This window comes from Alosa pseudoharengus, unplaced genomic scaffold (assembly GCF_046254945.1).
Source record: "Alosa pseudoharengus isolate Yale_2024_CS ecotype anadromous, Long Island Sound unplaced genomic scaffold, YU_APseudo_1.1 YU_APseudo_1.1_scf_14, whole genome shotgun sequence".
NCBI classification, from domain to species: Eukaryota; Metazoa; Chordata; class Actinopteri; order Clupeiformes; family Clupeidae; genus Alosa; species Alosa pseudoharengus.
The window spans coordinates 25,721,414-25,739,016 of record NW_027468609.1 but is presented as its reverse complement, the minus strand read 5'-3'; the positions used below and the strand labels follow the sequence as shown (position 1 = coordinate 25,739,016).

The 17,603-nt window shown below is 43.2% G+C and overlaps 2 long non-coding RNA genes across 3 annotated transcripts; one reads left to right on the top strand and one right to left on the bottom strand.

Moving 5' to 3' along the window:
* The first annotated feature begins 6,407 nt into the window (after window positions 1–6,407).
* On the top strand, window positions 6,408–8,407 carry LOC143122496 (uncharacterized). Its single transcript, XR_012986701.1, has 3 exons — window positions 6,408–6,838; window positions 7,277–7,437; window positions 7,550–8,407. It is a non-coding gene; the product is annotated as an uncharacterized LOC143122496 (long non-coding RNA).
* Window positions 8,408–14,913: 6,506 nt separating this feature from the next.
* Window positions 14,914–17,395, bottom strand: LOC143122495 (uncharacterized). Of its 2 annotated transcripts, XR_012986700.1 has the most exons (5): window positions 17,311–17,395; window positions 16,415–16,501; window positions 16,186–16,335; window positions 15,868–15,944; window positions 14,914–15,137 (listed from the first exon to the last, which is right to left on the bottom strand). It is a non-coding gene; the product is annotated as an uncharacterized LOC143122495 (long non-coding RNA). The 2 variants fall into 2 exon arrangements; XR_012986699.1 differs by lacking the exon at window positions 17,311–17,395 and having other exon boundaries at window positions 14,918–15,137; window positions 16,415–16,968.
* Between the last annotated feature and the right edge of the window lie 208 nt (window positions 17,396–17,603).

Here is a 17,603-nt window from a genome sequence, read left to right as displayed (position 1 = left end):
CAGCGTGAGGAGGCGGTGGCAAGGCCTTTGCTGTGGCTAATGAATAGCTTGGAAGCCGGGATGGGACGTCGTGATCCAAAGCACTCGCTGAATGCTGATGACCCGCTGCGGCGGGCTGGTCTAGCGCACAGCCGGGGAAGAAATGGGAAGGGAGAAAAGGGGGGGAGGGAGGGAGCGGTCGCTGACGCGACCGGAAGGGGAGCAACCTGGGTCGCGGGAAGTGGGACGGGGAAGGAAGGAGGGTTAGGGGGGGAATATCGGCGCCGGTGAGTTGAGGCGTGCAGTACAGACGTGACTCCCGGAATGGAAAGGGGAGGGGGAAAAGGGGGGAGGGGGAAAAGGGGGGGGGGAGGGAGCAGTCGACGGACGACTGGAGGTGGGGCAGCCCTGGACCGAGTCCTGGCTAGGGGAGGTGGATGGGGGAGGGAAAGAAGGGGTGGGGTGGGGGGGAATAGCGACGCTGTCGCTACCGGGGCCGTCTGGCGAAGTGGGGTTGGACCCGGAAATACGGCGGAGATGCGGTGGGAATGGGCCTGAGCCGCTGACGTGGCAGTGGCTGTGGCTGAAGCAGCGGAATGATACGCTCTGAAGGTGTGGTGCCGGAAAGTGCTGTCGGCGTGCCCGGTTCGCGAGGTGGCTGGTGATGTGTGCTTCGTCCGGCTGAATGGCCGGCGGAAGGACCGCGCCGGGATGCCAGAAGGAGCAGCTTGCTTCCTGGTCTGGGGAGGAAAACAAAGGGAGGGAGCGGGAGGGCGAAAAGACCGGGCTATCCGACTGCGTTAGAAGGCGGAGGAGATGGAACTTCCTAGCAGACCTACGGAACGCGATGCCGCGGGAATGGAGAGTGCTGCGGATGCGAGCCGTTCTCGGGGCTTGGTGGAGCCGACATTGCATGGGTCTTGGAGCTCAGCGTAGCTGTTGCTGCATGGTTCTCGAGGCTTGGTGGAGCCGAAGTTGCATGGGTCCTGGATCTCGGCTTAGTTGTTGCTGCATGGCTCTTGGGGCTCGGCGGAGCCGTTGTAGCAGGGGCTCAGCGGAGCAGTTGCTGCATGGGTCTCCCTGAAGCTGTTGTTGCATCGGGTCCAAGCTCATTCCGTACCATCTGTGGCAGCCTTAAATAATTCAACCTGGGCTGAAGAAACTTTTAGAATACCGTTACCTGATAAACATGACATATTCGGCATGATGCGACATACAACGCATAAAACATGATAGCAGATAAGCATGATAAGGCATGAATAGCATGAATGGTGAGTATCCAGATGGAATGAAATGGCTGTGGCCGATGAATAGCTGGGTAGACGGAACGGGATGTTAAGCTGGAACGTGCAGCGTGAGGAGGTGGTCGAAGGCCTTTGCTGTGGCTAGTGAATGGCTGGGGAGCCGGAATGGGACGTCGTGATCCGAAGCACTCGCGGAGTGCTGATAACCCGCTGTGGCGGGCTGGTCTAGCGCGGAGCCGGGGAGGGGATGGGTAGGGGTAGGGGGGGAAGGGAGGGAGCAGTCGTCGGAACGACTGGAAGAGGGGCAGCCCTGGACCGGGTCCTGGCTGGGGGAAGTGGGCGGGGAAGGGGAGGAGGGGGCGGAGGGAGTAGCGACGCTGTCGCTACCGGCGCCGGCTGAGACCAGGTGCTCGCTAACTCGTAAAGAAAATAGGGAGCTAGCGAGGGGAGTTTGAATGGACGCCTCTTCGTGAGTCGTGGCGTGCTGTACAGACGTGACTCCGGGAATGGAATGGGGAGGGGGAAAAAGGGGGAAGGGAGGGAGCAGTCGTCGGAACGACTGGAAGGGGGGCAGCCCTGGACCGGGTCCTGGCTGGGGGAAGTGGGTGGGGAAGGGGAAGAGGGGGCGGAGGGAGTAGCGACGCTGTCGCTACCGGGGCCGTCTGAAGAAGTGGAGTCGGATCCGGAAGTACGGCGGAGATGCTGCGGGAAGGAAGTCGGTGGTTAAGAACCTGGGCCGCTGGCGTGGCTGTGGCTGAGGCAGCGGAGTGATACGCTCTGGAGCGTGTGGTGCAGGAAAGCACTAATTGTAGTATTGCTTGTAGTGTCTTAACATTAAAACACAAGTGTTAAGCAGTGAATTTTGCTGCCATCTCCTGGCTGTCTGGGCAAACTGCTTTGGGTTTGCTGTAAACAAAAGTTATTTACAGTGCAATACTGTAAACTCCCTCCTGTCGGTGTTGGCATGGAATGAAACGATAGACCGGTGTTCAAAGAGTGTCATTAATATATTCTGGCTGTAGACTGGGGTTTGAGGGCCTCCTGAGAGCAAACCCAACTGCCCACAAAGCACTGCTTGCTGGCAAAGTGCTAATTTTAAAACATACAAATAACCAGTCATTGTAACCAAAATGACTTGAGTTTATTTGCAAAGCTTATATCAGTGAACTAGCTTGTTGCTATACCCCGTAGAAGCTACATGAATAGCCGGCCATCGACACCGGACGAGTTGACAATCAGGGTCCTTGCTGTCTGCGTCGCCTGACGCGAATTACAAAGTGTACTATCGCTTTAATAATTGCTGACGTCTGCGACGCAGCGCCATTGTTTAAACAGATTGCAGCACGAGCCAGCGAAATACTGGGCACTTAAGGTTGAGGCTTGTCAGTTCGTTATAAGTAGCTTAAATATCCAACAACGCTAGTATCAGTTTATGAGAAGTCACTGGACGACTAGAGGAGTGAATTAACAAGACCTGTTCGTTTCCGATGCCAACACGGATTACGGATTGAGTGATCTTCGGAAGATAGGCCTCCGCTGGATAGTGGATAGCCTACAACTTCAGACGCTTGGCGTGCCGAGCCATGTGGAATTTAGAGCATTTCGAGTTACCTGGATAATCGTGCGACGTGAAAACGCGAGCTTGGAGCAGCTTGGTGTTAGAGCCTTGGAGTATGCTGGGGTGAGCAGGCTATAGCATAATCGATAGTTGTAGCCTACCCTTGCTCTGAGCAGTGACCTGAAAACGCTGGTGAACCAGGTGGCTGTAGCCCGTGGACTGGATGTAGCTTTCGGATGGTTAGTAGTGAAAAACCCCAGCTCCATTACGTCTGCCTACCGAGGCTTTGCGACTCCAATGATTTCGCGAACGTCGGAGCGTGTGACGTATGGAAAAGGAGGTCGGCTTAAATAGGCATACCCTGCGGCGGCAGTGGGTGAGTTAATTGCTGTCAATCATCCCGCAGGCTCCTCCCGAACTTTGTTTAGAAAACATCATTAACGCCGGTAGTGGGCACAGAAGACAGTCCTTTGGCCTTTGGCTGGTCATCAGACAGCTATTTAGAATAAATGTTTATTACCGTCTCTTTTTGTGGTGTGTCCAGTGTTGGTCTGATCCTCGATGACCACTCCTGCATTTCTTTGGCCTCCTCTCTGGGCCTTTTTCCGTCAACCTAAAAAAGTAACTGCTTGAGCTGGTGCAACAGAGGCGAACTGAGCTAGCATGCCCATGTAAATCCTTACAGCCCTAACCTAAAGAACGCTTCTAACCGCTGAGTTGGAAGCCTGGGCTCCCTCCGTTCGACTCCCATGCCGGTGTGTGTGGAGGTGTGTGGGTTCGAGGGCCGTGAGTGGCGGGCGAATTACGACCTCGGTTACACTGGGCCACTGGAGGGAATGGTGTAATCCTTACGTTCCCCGCTCAGAGTTAGGGGTAGGGTTATGATTAGGGTTTTAAAAAAAGGGTCCTATGTTCCCCGGTCCCATACAAAGCAGGGAACATAGGTACGCTCCCACAGGAATCACTGCCGAAAGTGAAGTCGCTGTCCAAAGGTGAGTATCCCCTGTCAGGCTGGTATACTCCATGTTGGTGAGGTCTCGCTGTGGATTGTGGACCCCTCGGTGCAGATGTCCTGGTGTGTAATGGGACACTTGTTGGTTGCAGCGGTGGTGTTCCTTGACCTCCCAGTTGTTCATTCCCTTTGTAATCCTCGGTATCCCGTTTGCATCTTTTGCAAACTTCAGAGTTTGTAGTTCCTCCTTGTATTTGGAAACAGAGTTCTACCAGAAAGACTCAGTAGACAGAATAGAATCAGTTAACAATTTAATTAGTAAAGGAACAGCTTGGATGCAAGCATGATAGAGTCCTGAATAGGTAACAGTCTTTGGCGTAGGCCCCTTCTCGGATCTGTCCAGCGATGAGCGGATCTCGTCTCCTGCCAATGGATGAAGGCAGGGGCGGGGAGCCTACCCCCCACAACGAGACGGGGACCAACTGGTGGCGGTGGCTGCAGGAAGATGATGTGGTAGGCAGACCGTGCCCGATGGCCGTGGACTGCTGGCAGAGGTGGCTGGAGGGGTGGAGGGGACGTCAAAGTCGGCGTACTGAGAAGCAGAAGCAGTGTTAGGTGGTACATATTTAAAGAGCCCACTGAATTCCTATAGGCTAGCGCTGATTGAATGAGTGAATGATCAGATTGCAGGGCTTTCCCAATAGTAGGCAAAGCTAAGATTGGCGCCGTGTAAGCATGGGAGGAGTAAGCTACACTACGAGTCTTCCTAGTAGAACTTTCGCTGAAGCTATCATTTCTTGATGGCCTGTTTGATCGATGAGCAAATCCCGTCCAATTTTTTCGACTCAATGCAACGTAGAAAGGCTTTTTACACACCTCTTTTTCGGGCAGGTGCGTTGGATATGACCATATAAGGTCACGTAACCACATTATATTCACAGCATAACATTTACAATGACAAAAAAGTGTCACAATAGAATACAATTATATGTGACAGGATGAAGTTGGGCTGTGCCCGCCTTTCATTTGAGGTTCAGATGGCTGCATTTCGAGTGGCTCTCGCTAGCCAGATATGAGCCAACCACACTGGAGGTGCCTTTATTTAAACTCGAGGGCCCTCATTACGTTACACCAGACGTCAAAGGCCCTTGACCCTTGTCATCGCCGCAGGTATGATGGTGGCGCCCATGTAGCTATTGCTATTTATAAAACCTGTTGACTTCCTGTTTGATAGTATCCCTTGTGTTGAACTGGCACTCTTGACGAGTGCATCCAGTGGCTTCGAGGGGTAGGCTATTGCCTATTTAGGAAATTAGCAACTCCCGCCGGTTGCACTACCTGGGCTCTGTTTAAGACCTTGCTTGATGGGTATGTCACCTTTACTGGTGTTTGTTTTATTCTCAGCATTGTGGGTTTTTAATCACGTATGTTATGTGTAACAGGAATGGCAAACTAACACAAGGGCGCGGCAACCATTACCCTTGCCTGTCAACACCCGAAAACTGCTGCTTTGCCTACTGCTATTTTACCACCCAATCCACAACATTGCTGGCAGCTAGCGTGACCCAGCTGGATTGAGCTGTTTCCCGTGTCCTGTCCTTCATCTTGTGTGTGCGTGTTTGAATGAATGAATGAATGTAGCCTATGTGTCTGTGTGGTTGAGTAGCCCAACTGACGCAACCAGTTTTGTTTTTGTTTATTTTGTGGTTTGTGAATTTTATCTGTCTGTCTCCCCTTTATGTTTGTCACTGGTAGGAGGCCATTTGTCTAGTGCTGCTGATCCTCAATGTGACAGCGTTTGGCCCACTAATTAGGGCCCGAGCACCGACGGTGCGGGAGGCCGGGACGGACTAAAATGTGATGAATTGTGATGCCAAAAGAGGTGCTTCCCATCGGTGAAAACGCATGAAATTTGGCACACACGTCAAGAGGTACCGTGAATACACGGGGAAAAGCCTTGGCACCGGGCGTTGCCCAGGAACTCCATAGCGCCCCCTTATGTCACTGTGACTTGTGGTTGGCATATAGTTTTAGATACACACACCAAATTTGGTGGGTGTATGTAACTCCCAAAAACAAACAACTTTTGCATTAACATGCCATTAGCCACGCCCACAGGAAGTGAGGTAATTGAGATTTTCAATTTGAGATGATCAATTTTAACGTACTGCTCCTAGACGGTTGATCCGATTCATGTCAAAGTTGGTATACATGACGCCGAGATGTTCCTGATTATACATTGTGAAGCTTTTTTTTTATATGTTGTAATTTGACGAAATGGCGAAATTATTAATTTTAATACCCTTCCACATAAACAATAAATGTGTCATAATTCACCATGCATGGCTTGAAATGTTTTAAATTTCACAGGTCATTGAAGACCATGTTAATGATAATATTCACATGCTCATTACGGGCTTTTCCCAAATCACGGAAGAAACGTCGACGCAGCGGTATAGTAGCAGATAATCAGGCAAGTCTTATTTAAATAAACTCCTGGTGCACTTACAAACGTTCTAATGCCTCGTTATTGGACTAAAGGTCATAGTTGTACTACTGCAGAAGTTTCGTACCATTCAGGGCATTATTAGTGGGGTAATTTACGAGATAAAAGAAGGGTTCCTTCTTGGTTCCATCAGAGACGGTTGATAATGTATATTAAGGATCTTTGGTTCCATCATGACTGCAGAACAACATTAGTTTCTGACAGCGCTACTCGACCAGGGTTCGACCAAAGGAAAAAAGATTCTGGGAGGGTGTTTGGCTCGGGGTCATGGTGCAAAGGACCCTAGGGTGAAATTACTCCGAACTATCGCTTTAACTTATACAGCGACCCTGGAACCCTCTCCTTGGCAGACATTCGTGTAGCGACAAACTTTCTCCAGAGCTTATGTACAAAATACAGAGTGTTGATTCTATAGCTGCCGAAAGAAAGTGGCAGGACATGCAAATCATTGGCCATCTTGAGGCAAACAGACGTACAGTAGTTACTTCGGAGATAACTACATCCACCAAAAAGCCGCAGACGAAAAGAAAGTCCCCCCAGACCACGTATTTCATCGGAGGCAATGAAGTCTGCAGGAATACTTTTCAGTTTCTCATAGCGTAAGTAGTCCCTGTTACATTGCAATCCCTGCTACATTGCTTGCTAGCTAGCTAGCTAATGCTACATTGTTATTAGCTAGCTCAGTACTGTCGTTTAAAGTGATGCACATCGAAACCAAGCTGGAGGTTTTTGGCTAGTAATGTGAGCATCTGCTATTAATTTGAATAATGCTTGAATTCCTTGAATGGACTGATGCTAATGATTTAGCACCTAGCCTACTGGAGGATAGTTTGTATGAATACATCCAGAGTAAGGTGCAAGGGGGCCTGTTAGCATTGCCTGAATTGAATGTGACGCTAATGGTTTAGCAACTAGTCTACTTGAACATTAATGACTTCAGTGCTGCTCTCTGTTCTGCTTCAATGAAAAGTTTAACTTTTTTTTATATTTTTTCTTCTGTACTTTTTTTTTTACATTACGGCTCTTGCTGTCGTCAGGTAGGCCTAGTGGAAAACAGCTCTCCTGAGAGTCACCTCAATATCCCACAGCTTGTTGGAACGGCAGATGGCAGAGTGTTTGTCAAGAACTTCGACTGGCAGAAGCATCTGAGTCCCTACTTCAGAAGGCTTCCAAAGATCAAGAGTTATCAGCACTTCAGGTATTTATATTGAAACTTTCACATTGTGTTCATATAAAAAATAATTGGTTGATGATGGTGTTTTATGAGAAATAGTTAGCTATTTTTAAAATGTCCTGTTATTTGCTTACAGCTTTGATGCCAAGAGACCAGGTGTGGTGCTTGCAAAAAGTCACTGTGATGCAGAATCTGTGGAATTTCAGTTACTGCGCAATTCAGCGGTTCTGCCCCCTGTTGACAGTCTTCCTGTCCTGGTCCCATCTGGACTGAACATTGACAGGCAGACCTATCTGCATGAAAAAATCAGGCCTTTCTGTGCTGATGAGGCAAAAGACATCACATGCCCAGCGCCAAGGGTCACAGCACAGAAGAGTGTGTAACAGATGCCAGCTAGCTGTGCTTGTGGAACGTTGGTAAACCCGGGCGTGTGCAGGGCTGAATCGCGCAGGTTCAACACAACGCAGGTTACATAGAGTGCACAGAAGAATATGCAGAAGAGGATGCGGATGTGATCTCACCAAATAATTGGACTCTCCTTCACAGCCTCTTGCTTGCTATGTTAGCCTTTATGCACAGCCTCTCCCTCCCTCCAACAGCCTGGACTAAATTCACTTAACTCTAGTTATGACTTATTGTGTTGCCTCCAAAGTCTACTGACTTAAAACTGCACTGTCTTGCCTTACTTTTTTGCACTTTACCAAATAATACCTGAACTCTCCTGTACCACAGGGTCAGTCCCTACCCTGTCACCCTTATCACACAGCCTCAGCACATTTATGTGGACCTTGTTTGTTATTTAGTATCTTTTTCGTAGTATCTTTATTCTTATTATCTAGTGTATAGGATCTTTATTCTTATTTTTCTATTGGATTCATATTGACTTCCATTTTGCAATCCTGCTTGTTGTATGTGTATGTGATTGGGTCTTCTATTGGGAACTTGTGGTTTATATCGGGATTGTAACATCTTATCCTGTGTATTAATGCATGCTATTCAGGGCCTTTTGTAATAAAATCTTTTCCATTTATATAAAGTACCTTCTAATTCTAATTATTCTAAGTCCAGTGAAGTGCCTAATGAAAATAACACTACATCAATATTAACAACACTACAATTCTTTCTGCCCTGCAGGCTAACAGATCCAGGTGTCACAGTGACACCTGTAGGGGGAAGGGCTACAGATACCAGATGTCACAGTAAGCGCTTTCAGACATACGTGTAAGACCGGAGGTTCTGCCGATGTTAAACGGTGGGGCCGTATATCTGAACGACATAACCGGTCATATGGAAGTCCGAATTCACCCGGTGTTTATACTACCCCCGACCTAGTATTTCCTCCGGACATTATGTAAATGTGCTGTGTCTGAACGAGGCGTAGAACATGCGGTTAAAATCACACCTAGTGAGAGGGCATGTTGGTGACGTTTCTTTTGTGCGTCCATGTGGTTAAATCTGACTTAAATGCCAGTGTTATGATGGAGTGGCATAGTGCTGTCCAGAAAATCTCCGACATGGAAAGATGCAGACATCACGGAGCTACTGTCCATGAGGGCATACAACATTTTGATAAAACACATGAAGGGAATGGCACGTTGTAGCCTACAACTGCATGGCAAGGCCAAACGAATTCAAAAGACTGAATCATCATAAGCAGAAGGCGCTGAAAAGGCAGTAGCCTACAGCGACGTTGTTGACGGACGACAATAACAGGAGTATTTAATAAATTGTTAGCCAACACGGTTTTCTGTTCATTGATAACCTTAGGCAGAATTAGGCTACAGAAAAGAATACAGGATTTTTTTCTCTCCCGGCAGTAAAGACAGTAGATTCGTGTTTAAAATTAAATGAAAACTAAAGGTAGGCTATAGGCTAATTATGCATATGACCATCCAGAGGAGGCTGGTGATCTGTCAAGAATGATGAAGATCGTAAGATACAGATGGTTTTATTGTTGCTGTCATTATTACCACAAACACGAATTGACAACGAAACCATGGCGATCGTGGGTTATATCTTGCCTGCTTATTAGGCCATGCACAGCCCTGTCAGAACTCCGTGTAGCATGCATACTGCAGTTTTCATAAACCATCACCAACTAGTTCGCACTTTGGATATATCGTTGGATTGTGAAAAGCCCAATTTCGAATAACTACAGTACAACAGATGAGGTAGGATGCATCTTTTGCAATTACAATTTCGTGTTGGTGAGACCTGTAGACATGTCATCTCGAGTTCCACGACAGCTTAGCTAGTGCCACCGAAATATGACACTGAAATCCTTTCACTATTGGAGTCGCTCAGATAGAAACAGCTGTAACGTGGTTAGGACACTTTTGCTGTGGAGTGGAGACGCCATAAGTTAGGTGTGGTTTTGACAATCAGAAAAGCAATATACTGAAATAGTTTAATGATGTAAAGTCAAGTGCTGGTCTGGTGTGTGTGCACGCAGTTTTTATTGATGAGTCGGAGTGGCAAGGGCATTATAAAACTTCTCGCTCTTAGGCCTACTCATACATCGCGTTGAAATGGCGTAGCTGTCTAAATTCAAATCATATCATGCTAGGGGAGAAATCGTTGGACATCCATTATTTTGTTATTCAGCACCCATGGTCAAAAATATGTCCCAGCGCGCCTGCATGGGGATAGTATGCTTTTGGAAAAAAATAAATCATGAAAAAACTTACCGTGGTAAAGTTGGTTTTATATTGGACGTTGGATATTCGACACATTCGAAAAATCTATTTAGCACTGACTACGAGGGTCGAATTTGTGTCAAACCAACTTTAATGTGTTTAAACAAGGCCTGCCTATATTACACAAAGCTTATTTTGTCCAAAAACCCATGTTTTGATTTTATGAATTTTTTAGGCTGATAAAAGATTTCAATCTATTATGCGGCTTCACCTTTTGACTTACTCATACTAAAACACATCTCCTGAACTCGGCTTACTGCCCTTTCTAGTACACAAAGCTTCTTTTTCCCTAAAACCTTCTCTTTGATTTTATAAAAATTTTTATGTTAAATGTTTCAAATCTATTATGCGGCTTGCCCTTTTGACCTACCCATGTCAAAACACATCTGGTGAACTCGGATTACTGCTCTATATAGTACACAAAGCTTCTTTTTCCCAAAAATCCATTCTTTGATTTTATAAATATGTTTTAATGTAAAAAAATGCTTTAAATCTATTATGCGGCTTGACCTTTTGACCTAACCATGTCAAAACACATCTGTTGCACTCAGCTAACTGCCCTTCATAGTGCACAATGCTTCTTTTTTCCAGAAACTCACTCTTTGATTTTATATACATTTTTTACTATTCAAAAATGCTATAAATCTATTATGCGGCTTGACCTTTTGACCTACCCATGTCAAAACACATCTGGTGAACTCGGATTACTGCTCTATATAGTACACAAAGCTTCTTTTTCCCAAAAATCCATTCTTTGATTTTATAAATATGTTTTAATGTAAAAAAAATGCTTTAAATGCTTTAAATCTATTATGCGGCTTGACCTTTTGACCTAACCATGTCAAAACACATCTGTTGCACTCAGCTAACTGCCCTTCATAGTGCACAATGCTTCTTTTTTCCAGAAACTCACTCTTTGAGTTTATATACATTTTTTACTATTCAAAAATGCTATAAATCTATTATGCGGCTTGACCTTTTGACCTACCCATGTCAAAACACATCTGCTGCACTCGACTAACTGGCCTACATAGTACACAAAGCTTCTTTTTTTCAAAAATGCACTCTTTGATTTTATATTATTTTTTTACTATTCAAAAATGCTATAAATCTATTATGTGCCTTCACCTTTTGACCTACCCATGTCAAAACACATCTGCTGCACTCGGCTAACTGCCCTACATAGTACACAAAGCTTCTTTTTTTCAAAAACGCACTCTTTGATTTTATATAAATTTTTTACTATTCAAAAATGCTATAAATCTATTATGTGCCTTCCCCCTTCGACTTACCCATGTCAAAACACATCTGCTGCACTCGGCTAACTGCCCTACATAGTACACAAAGCTTCTTTTTCCCAAAAATCCATTCTTTGATTTTATAAATATTTTTTAATTAAAAAAAATGCTTTAAATGCTTTAAATCTATTATGCGGCTTGACCTTTTGACCTAACCATGTCAAAACACATCTGTTGCACTCAGCTAACTGCCCTTCATAGTGCACAACACTTCTTTTTTATAGCATTTTTGAATAGTAAAAAATTTATATAAAATCAAAGAGTGAGTTTTTGGAAAAAATAAGCTTTGTGTACTATAAAGGGCAGTTAGCTGAGTGCAACAGATGTGTTTTAACATGGGTAGGTCGAAAGGGGAAGTCGCATAATAGATTTATAGCATTTTTGAATAGTAAAAAAATAATATAAAATCAAAGAAAGAGTTTTTGAAAAAAATAAGCTTTGTGTACTATGTAGGGCAGTTACCTGAGTGCAGCAGATGTGTTTTGACATGGGTAGGTCAAAAGGTCGATTCGCATAATAGATTTATAGCATTTTTATAAAGTAAAAAATTAATATAAAATCAAAGAGTGAGTTTTTGGAAAAAATAAGCTTTGTGTACTATGAAGGCCAGTTAGCTGAGTGCAACAGATGTGTTTTGACATGGGTAGGTCAAAAGGTCAAGCCGCATAATAGATTTATAGCATTTTTGAATAGTAAAAAATTTATATAAAATCAAAGAGTGAGTTTCTGGAAAAAAGAAGTGTTGTGCACTATGAAGGGCAGTTAGCTGAGTGCAACAGATGTCTTTTGACATGGTTAGGTCAAAAGGTCAAGCCGCATAATAGATTTAAAGCATTTAAAGCATTTTTTTTACATTAAAAAATATTTATAAAATCAAAGAATGGATTTTTGGGAAAAAGAAGCTTTGTGTACTATATAGAGCAGTAATCCGAGTTCACCAGATGTGTTTTGACATGGGTAGGTCAAAAGGGCAAGCCGCATAATAGATTTGAAACATTCAACATTAAAAATTGTATAAAATCAAAGAGTAGGTTTTAGGGAAAAATAAGCTTTGTGTACTAGAAAGGGCACTAAGCCGAGTTCAGGAGATGTGTTTTAGTATGGGTAAGTCAAAAGGTGAAGCCGCATAATAGATTGAAATCTTTTATCAGCCTAAAAAATTCATAAAATCAAAACATGGGTTTTTGGACAAAAGAAGCTTTGTGTAATATAGGCAGGCCTTGTTTAAACACATTAAAGTTGGTTTGACACAAATTCGACCCTCGTAGTCAGTGCTAAATAGATTTTTCGAATGTGTCGAATATCCAACGTCCAATATAAAACCAACTTTACCACGGTAAAAAACTTCACTGTTATGTAGTATTTTGTTTGTTGCTTAAAAACGTTGTATGATGGCCTTGAAGTCTTGAGTTAGCCTACTGAATTGGCTGGTAGCCTACCATAAAGTGTGTGCATGCTCTCTCTCTCCAACGCAAACCAGATTCTGGCACATAACGTTGAAAACAGATAAATGTGTTTACTCGAAGCACACATACAAATACTGTATGTGCGCACTTACGTGACTATCCTACTTCAAGTATTAGCCTACGCACAATATATTTCTCTTTAGCCTATAATGCATAGGCTACACTTTGTAAAAAGCAGCTGTGACAGGCAGCGGCCGCATATATTTTGCGTCATATATCTCGCATCTTGTGAACTCTAAGCCCCCACCCCTCACTCGACAACCACACGGAGATTCTGTAATGTGCGTGTATGTCGTTCACACATACGTCCGTATAAGGTCAGTATTAGGTCCGCAGGTTAGCATCATATCTGAATCATCCGAAGGGTAGGACCTCCGTTTGACAAACCTCCGCATGTACTCCGGAGGTTATATCTGAAAGCGCTTAGTGTGACATCTGTAGAGGAGGGCTTATCTCAATGAGATGCAAATGAGCACAATTGTCTTTCCTTTGACTCAGATGAGGTGAGAATTTGCAAATCTATTAGGCCAGTTTTCTCAGTAAAAGGTTTTCAGAGGGGTATACTTCAAAATGACCACAACTCAAATATTATCAGATCTCCATGAGTGAGACATCATTGGATAGCTTTGAAACTACACTTTCAGAATCTGTGTACACAGTAAAATTGTCAGAGTTGTTTTCAACTCTAATAGAGTCGATTCTGACTCTGTCATAGAGACCCATTGGTCCCACCCCACAGAGAGTAAATTTGACTCTTCTCCTAGAGCACATTTTTCAGAGTTAAATTTACTCTATAGAGAGTTGAAAAATCACCAAGATAAACTCCACAGGGAGTAAAGAAAAATCTACTCTATAAGCCAACAACTCTTTCCAGAGTCATCTTAACTCTTAATGGGGTAATCTTAGTTTATCTCTATTCAGAGTTTATTCCCAGCTACTCTTGCTAGAGTCACCATTTTGCTTGTCTTTATCAAGCTCTACAAAATCTGAAGGACATACAGACAAATTATTGAAAATATATTTATTACAAAATATTAAGTTAATGTATCAATATACAATATAAAAAGTTTCATTTTTTTTTCCTTTTGTAAATGCATGTACAACACATTTGGCATCAAATGGAACAAAGCCACTAGAACATAATATCAAGTTGTTGTTAGTGATACATTAGCTTACATACCAATTTTACTCACTCTACAGCCTGTACTGAAACATTCTAGCATCACTGACATGTTTAAGTCTACACATTCTAACAGTGAAGCTACACCAGGCACGTAACTGAAGCGTTACGTTCGCATAGCGTCTGCTGCAACAATTAGCTGCCACTATAATCAATGGAGGTAGCTACACCAGACGTGATAGCGGCGCGTACATTCGAAAAAAATAGACCATTCATTTAAAATGAATTTTACGCGTCGCGAACGGAACGCTTCAGTTACGCGCCTGGTGTAGCTCATACCTAAGGCATGATCCAATGGATGGGGCCTAGAAGAGATTTTCAAGATGACTTAAAGTATGATTCATTTCCTCAACACTTTGCTTATCACTCAAAAAACTGAATAGTTTCCTTAACCTGTATCTCATGTACAGCAGAATGCATAACAGGAACCACTGTATCAAAATCTACCGCCAAATCATTACTTCTGTGTTCACTACAGTTATTTTCCAAAACATGAACATTATTAACGCTATGCTCATGTAACATTTCCAAATGTTTTCTAAAAGCCAGAAAATGTCCCTGAAACACCCAGTCTCACCACACTTTAACCTGAGTGTTCTACCGGGACACAGCCCATGTGGTGATTCTGCTACCTGGATCCTTTTTTGCAGTTCGATGCTGGAGGAAGAAAGACCTTTACTCTGTTTAATAGTCTTTTCTTTGAACATAGTTGACCACCTCTCAAGAAGGTTCGCTGAAATCTCACCAAACAGTAACACAGTCTTGCTCAATCTGATCCATTACATCCACGAATCAAGAGAATGTTGCAAGCATATGAGGTGATTGAGGGTCATGGACCATTTTTTCTGACGATAATCAAACGTTCACCTTCAGCCGCACAACTTCATCAGAAGAATGCTTCATTAGAGATACCGCCTCTCTCAGCTGTTCTTCATTCAGGACTGGCTCGGGCACATCTTCAGAAGCTGGTCCTCCATTATGTTCATTGTGTGCTGGACTTTGTGGTTCCTGAGGCTTTCCTCTGAATTGTTTTAATGCGTCAGGCCAGGTACCCTGATCCGCTGGCTGGATCATAGAAATGTTCCTATAAAACAGTGTAAAGTAGGGTGAGTTCCAGCATTAAGGGGAAATCCAGCGATTTTCCAAATAGATCTCCATTTATTGGGTCACCGAGTATGTAAAACGAAAACAATCGGTTTTACATAGCTCGAGTTGCTAAAGCCAGCAGCTAAAGCGACTGTGCAGCTACAGCGCTACACTCTGGGGTCATGAACATTAGGGCTCAGGAACATGCCCCTAGAGTGTAGCACAGTAGCTTCCTTGCTGCATTTCGAGCTAAGTGAATCCGATTGTTTTTTTCCCTGTACCGACAGTTCTCGGTGACCTTGAGAAATGGTAAACAATGTATTTGATCTTAAACAGATTCATTACAATTTCTATGCAGAAATACTTATGAAATGGTTTCATTTCAAGTTCAATCATTTAAAAGAGACAAATAATACTGTTCATCTGGTGGTTGAGATGCTGGGATTTAAAGTCAAAAGTCAAGCACAGCATGACAAATCCACACACTCACATCTGTGCAAAATTATCTTTTTATATAGCTTTCGGTCATGGGCCTTTTTCAGGATTCCTGAAGAGGGTCTATGACCGAAATCTAGAATAGAAAGATCATTTTGCACAGATCTGAGTGTGTGGAATTTTTTTGAAGAAAAAAAAATACCTCAGTGTGGGTTTCAGTTTAGGTTACCTTTGTGTTAATGGGCAGCATAAAGATTTTACCAATATTTAACAAGGGAAAAAATGCCACTTACTTGCTCTACCCCATCATCTCCCTTGGGCTTATTTGGAAACAAGGCAGTGGTGTCATCTGAATCACATAATGCATCTACTACAAAGCAGAGGACAGAATAAATCAGTTATATAGTCATGTCCAGTACCTTTGACGGCTGTATGTCATGTAGTCTTTGATGGCTGAGATTTTTAAACACTAAATAGGCTCAAAGACGGACATAATCAACATCCACAAACCCCACAGAGTGGAATTCCATCAAAACAATGTGTTGCAACCGCTGTTGATATATTCACAAAACTTGTACCAAGTTTTAACTACATTCCATATTACGACTCACCATCATCTTCTGCAGGCTTCAGCTTTAATACACCACATTTTGGATCCTTCACCACATCTTCAGACACATAGTTGTCAATCTTCTGTACCAAACTCATCATACATTTTAGCCCAGCTTGGTGTTTGGCTTAAATATCAAATTTCATGAACACTAAAATAAAAATTAACAGAACATTACAAAAAAAACTGACAATAGACTTAAACAATGCAACAATTGAATAAATCAGTACCTTGGTTAAATAAATCCTCTAGAGTGGCATCAGTTTCCACCATTTTAATGTATCTGGTCTGCCTGGTATTTAACTTTCACCAACATCCTGAGAAAACATAAAATCAAACATTCAGACAAAATCAACACTACTTTTAAAACAGTTTCTTAAAAAAAAACAGGTAACAACTATCTCAGTGACACTGACTAAACTAGTAAATGTGGCACGTGCACCTGTTGGCACTTTGCACTGAACACGTGTCTTCTATGCTATCAATGATGCACATTCAGCAATCAACACGTCCTTGATAGTCAATTAATGCAGCTAGTTTTGAAATAACCAACTTGTGAAGGCCAAATTCATGCTTATGGATGCCTGTTTTACGTGAAACAAGCTTTTTGGTAGAGCATGAACTTTAAGCTAATTTGCCCTATTAATGACTGTTAATGTTAAGTAGCTAACAACAGTAACTGTTACCTCATTAAGCTAACCATAGCCTTTATTTGATATCTGATTTGCATTATGCTAAGCTGCCAATGAGAGCTACGTTGGCTGATAGGCTAGCTGCTAACCAAGTCAATGTTGACCATTAAAGACGATTATACTGGTATCATATTTGGTTGAGTAAATATTAACATGATAAAAAAAAAAACGTATAGCATTGTACAATACGGGAGCACGAATTGACATGTACCTCATGTTACACAGAGGTAACGTTAACGTTCATGTTAACTTTCAACCTTCGTTAGCAGTTAACTTAACGTTAACGTTAGCCCCTGAAGGTCAACACATTTCAGAATGATATCATACATTTACGTTAAGTTACACTCCTCTTATTGTTTATCATTTTCGAGGCATACTACGGAACATGTGAAATAAATCTCTAGTAAGTGTATTTTAGATGAACATCTACTCACCTTCAACTGCACTTCAGAGAGATTCTTCTAACCAGGCTCCGTCGCGTCGCTGCATTCTCTCAAATGGAAGGAAGTGGGTGATAGGCTACTAACGTTTGTCTCTGACGTGAGATGCCAGAGGGCACGTTCCGCCAGTTAGTAATTTGTCTGAGCCCTTACACACTTGCATGTAACAAACATACAATACTTATAATTATTAGTATTATTATAATGTTTGTTCGTTTTGACTATTCTTTGTGAACAGCTATAGGCTTGATAACAGAGACTCCGTTTATAGATAGCTTAGCAGTATT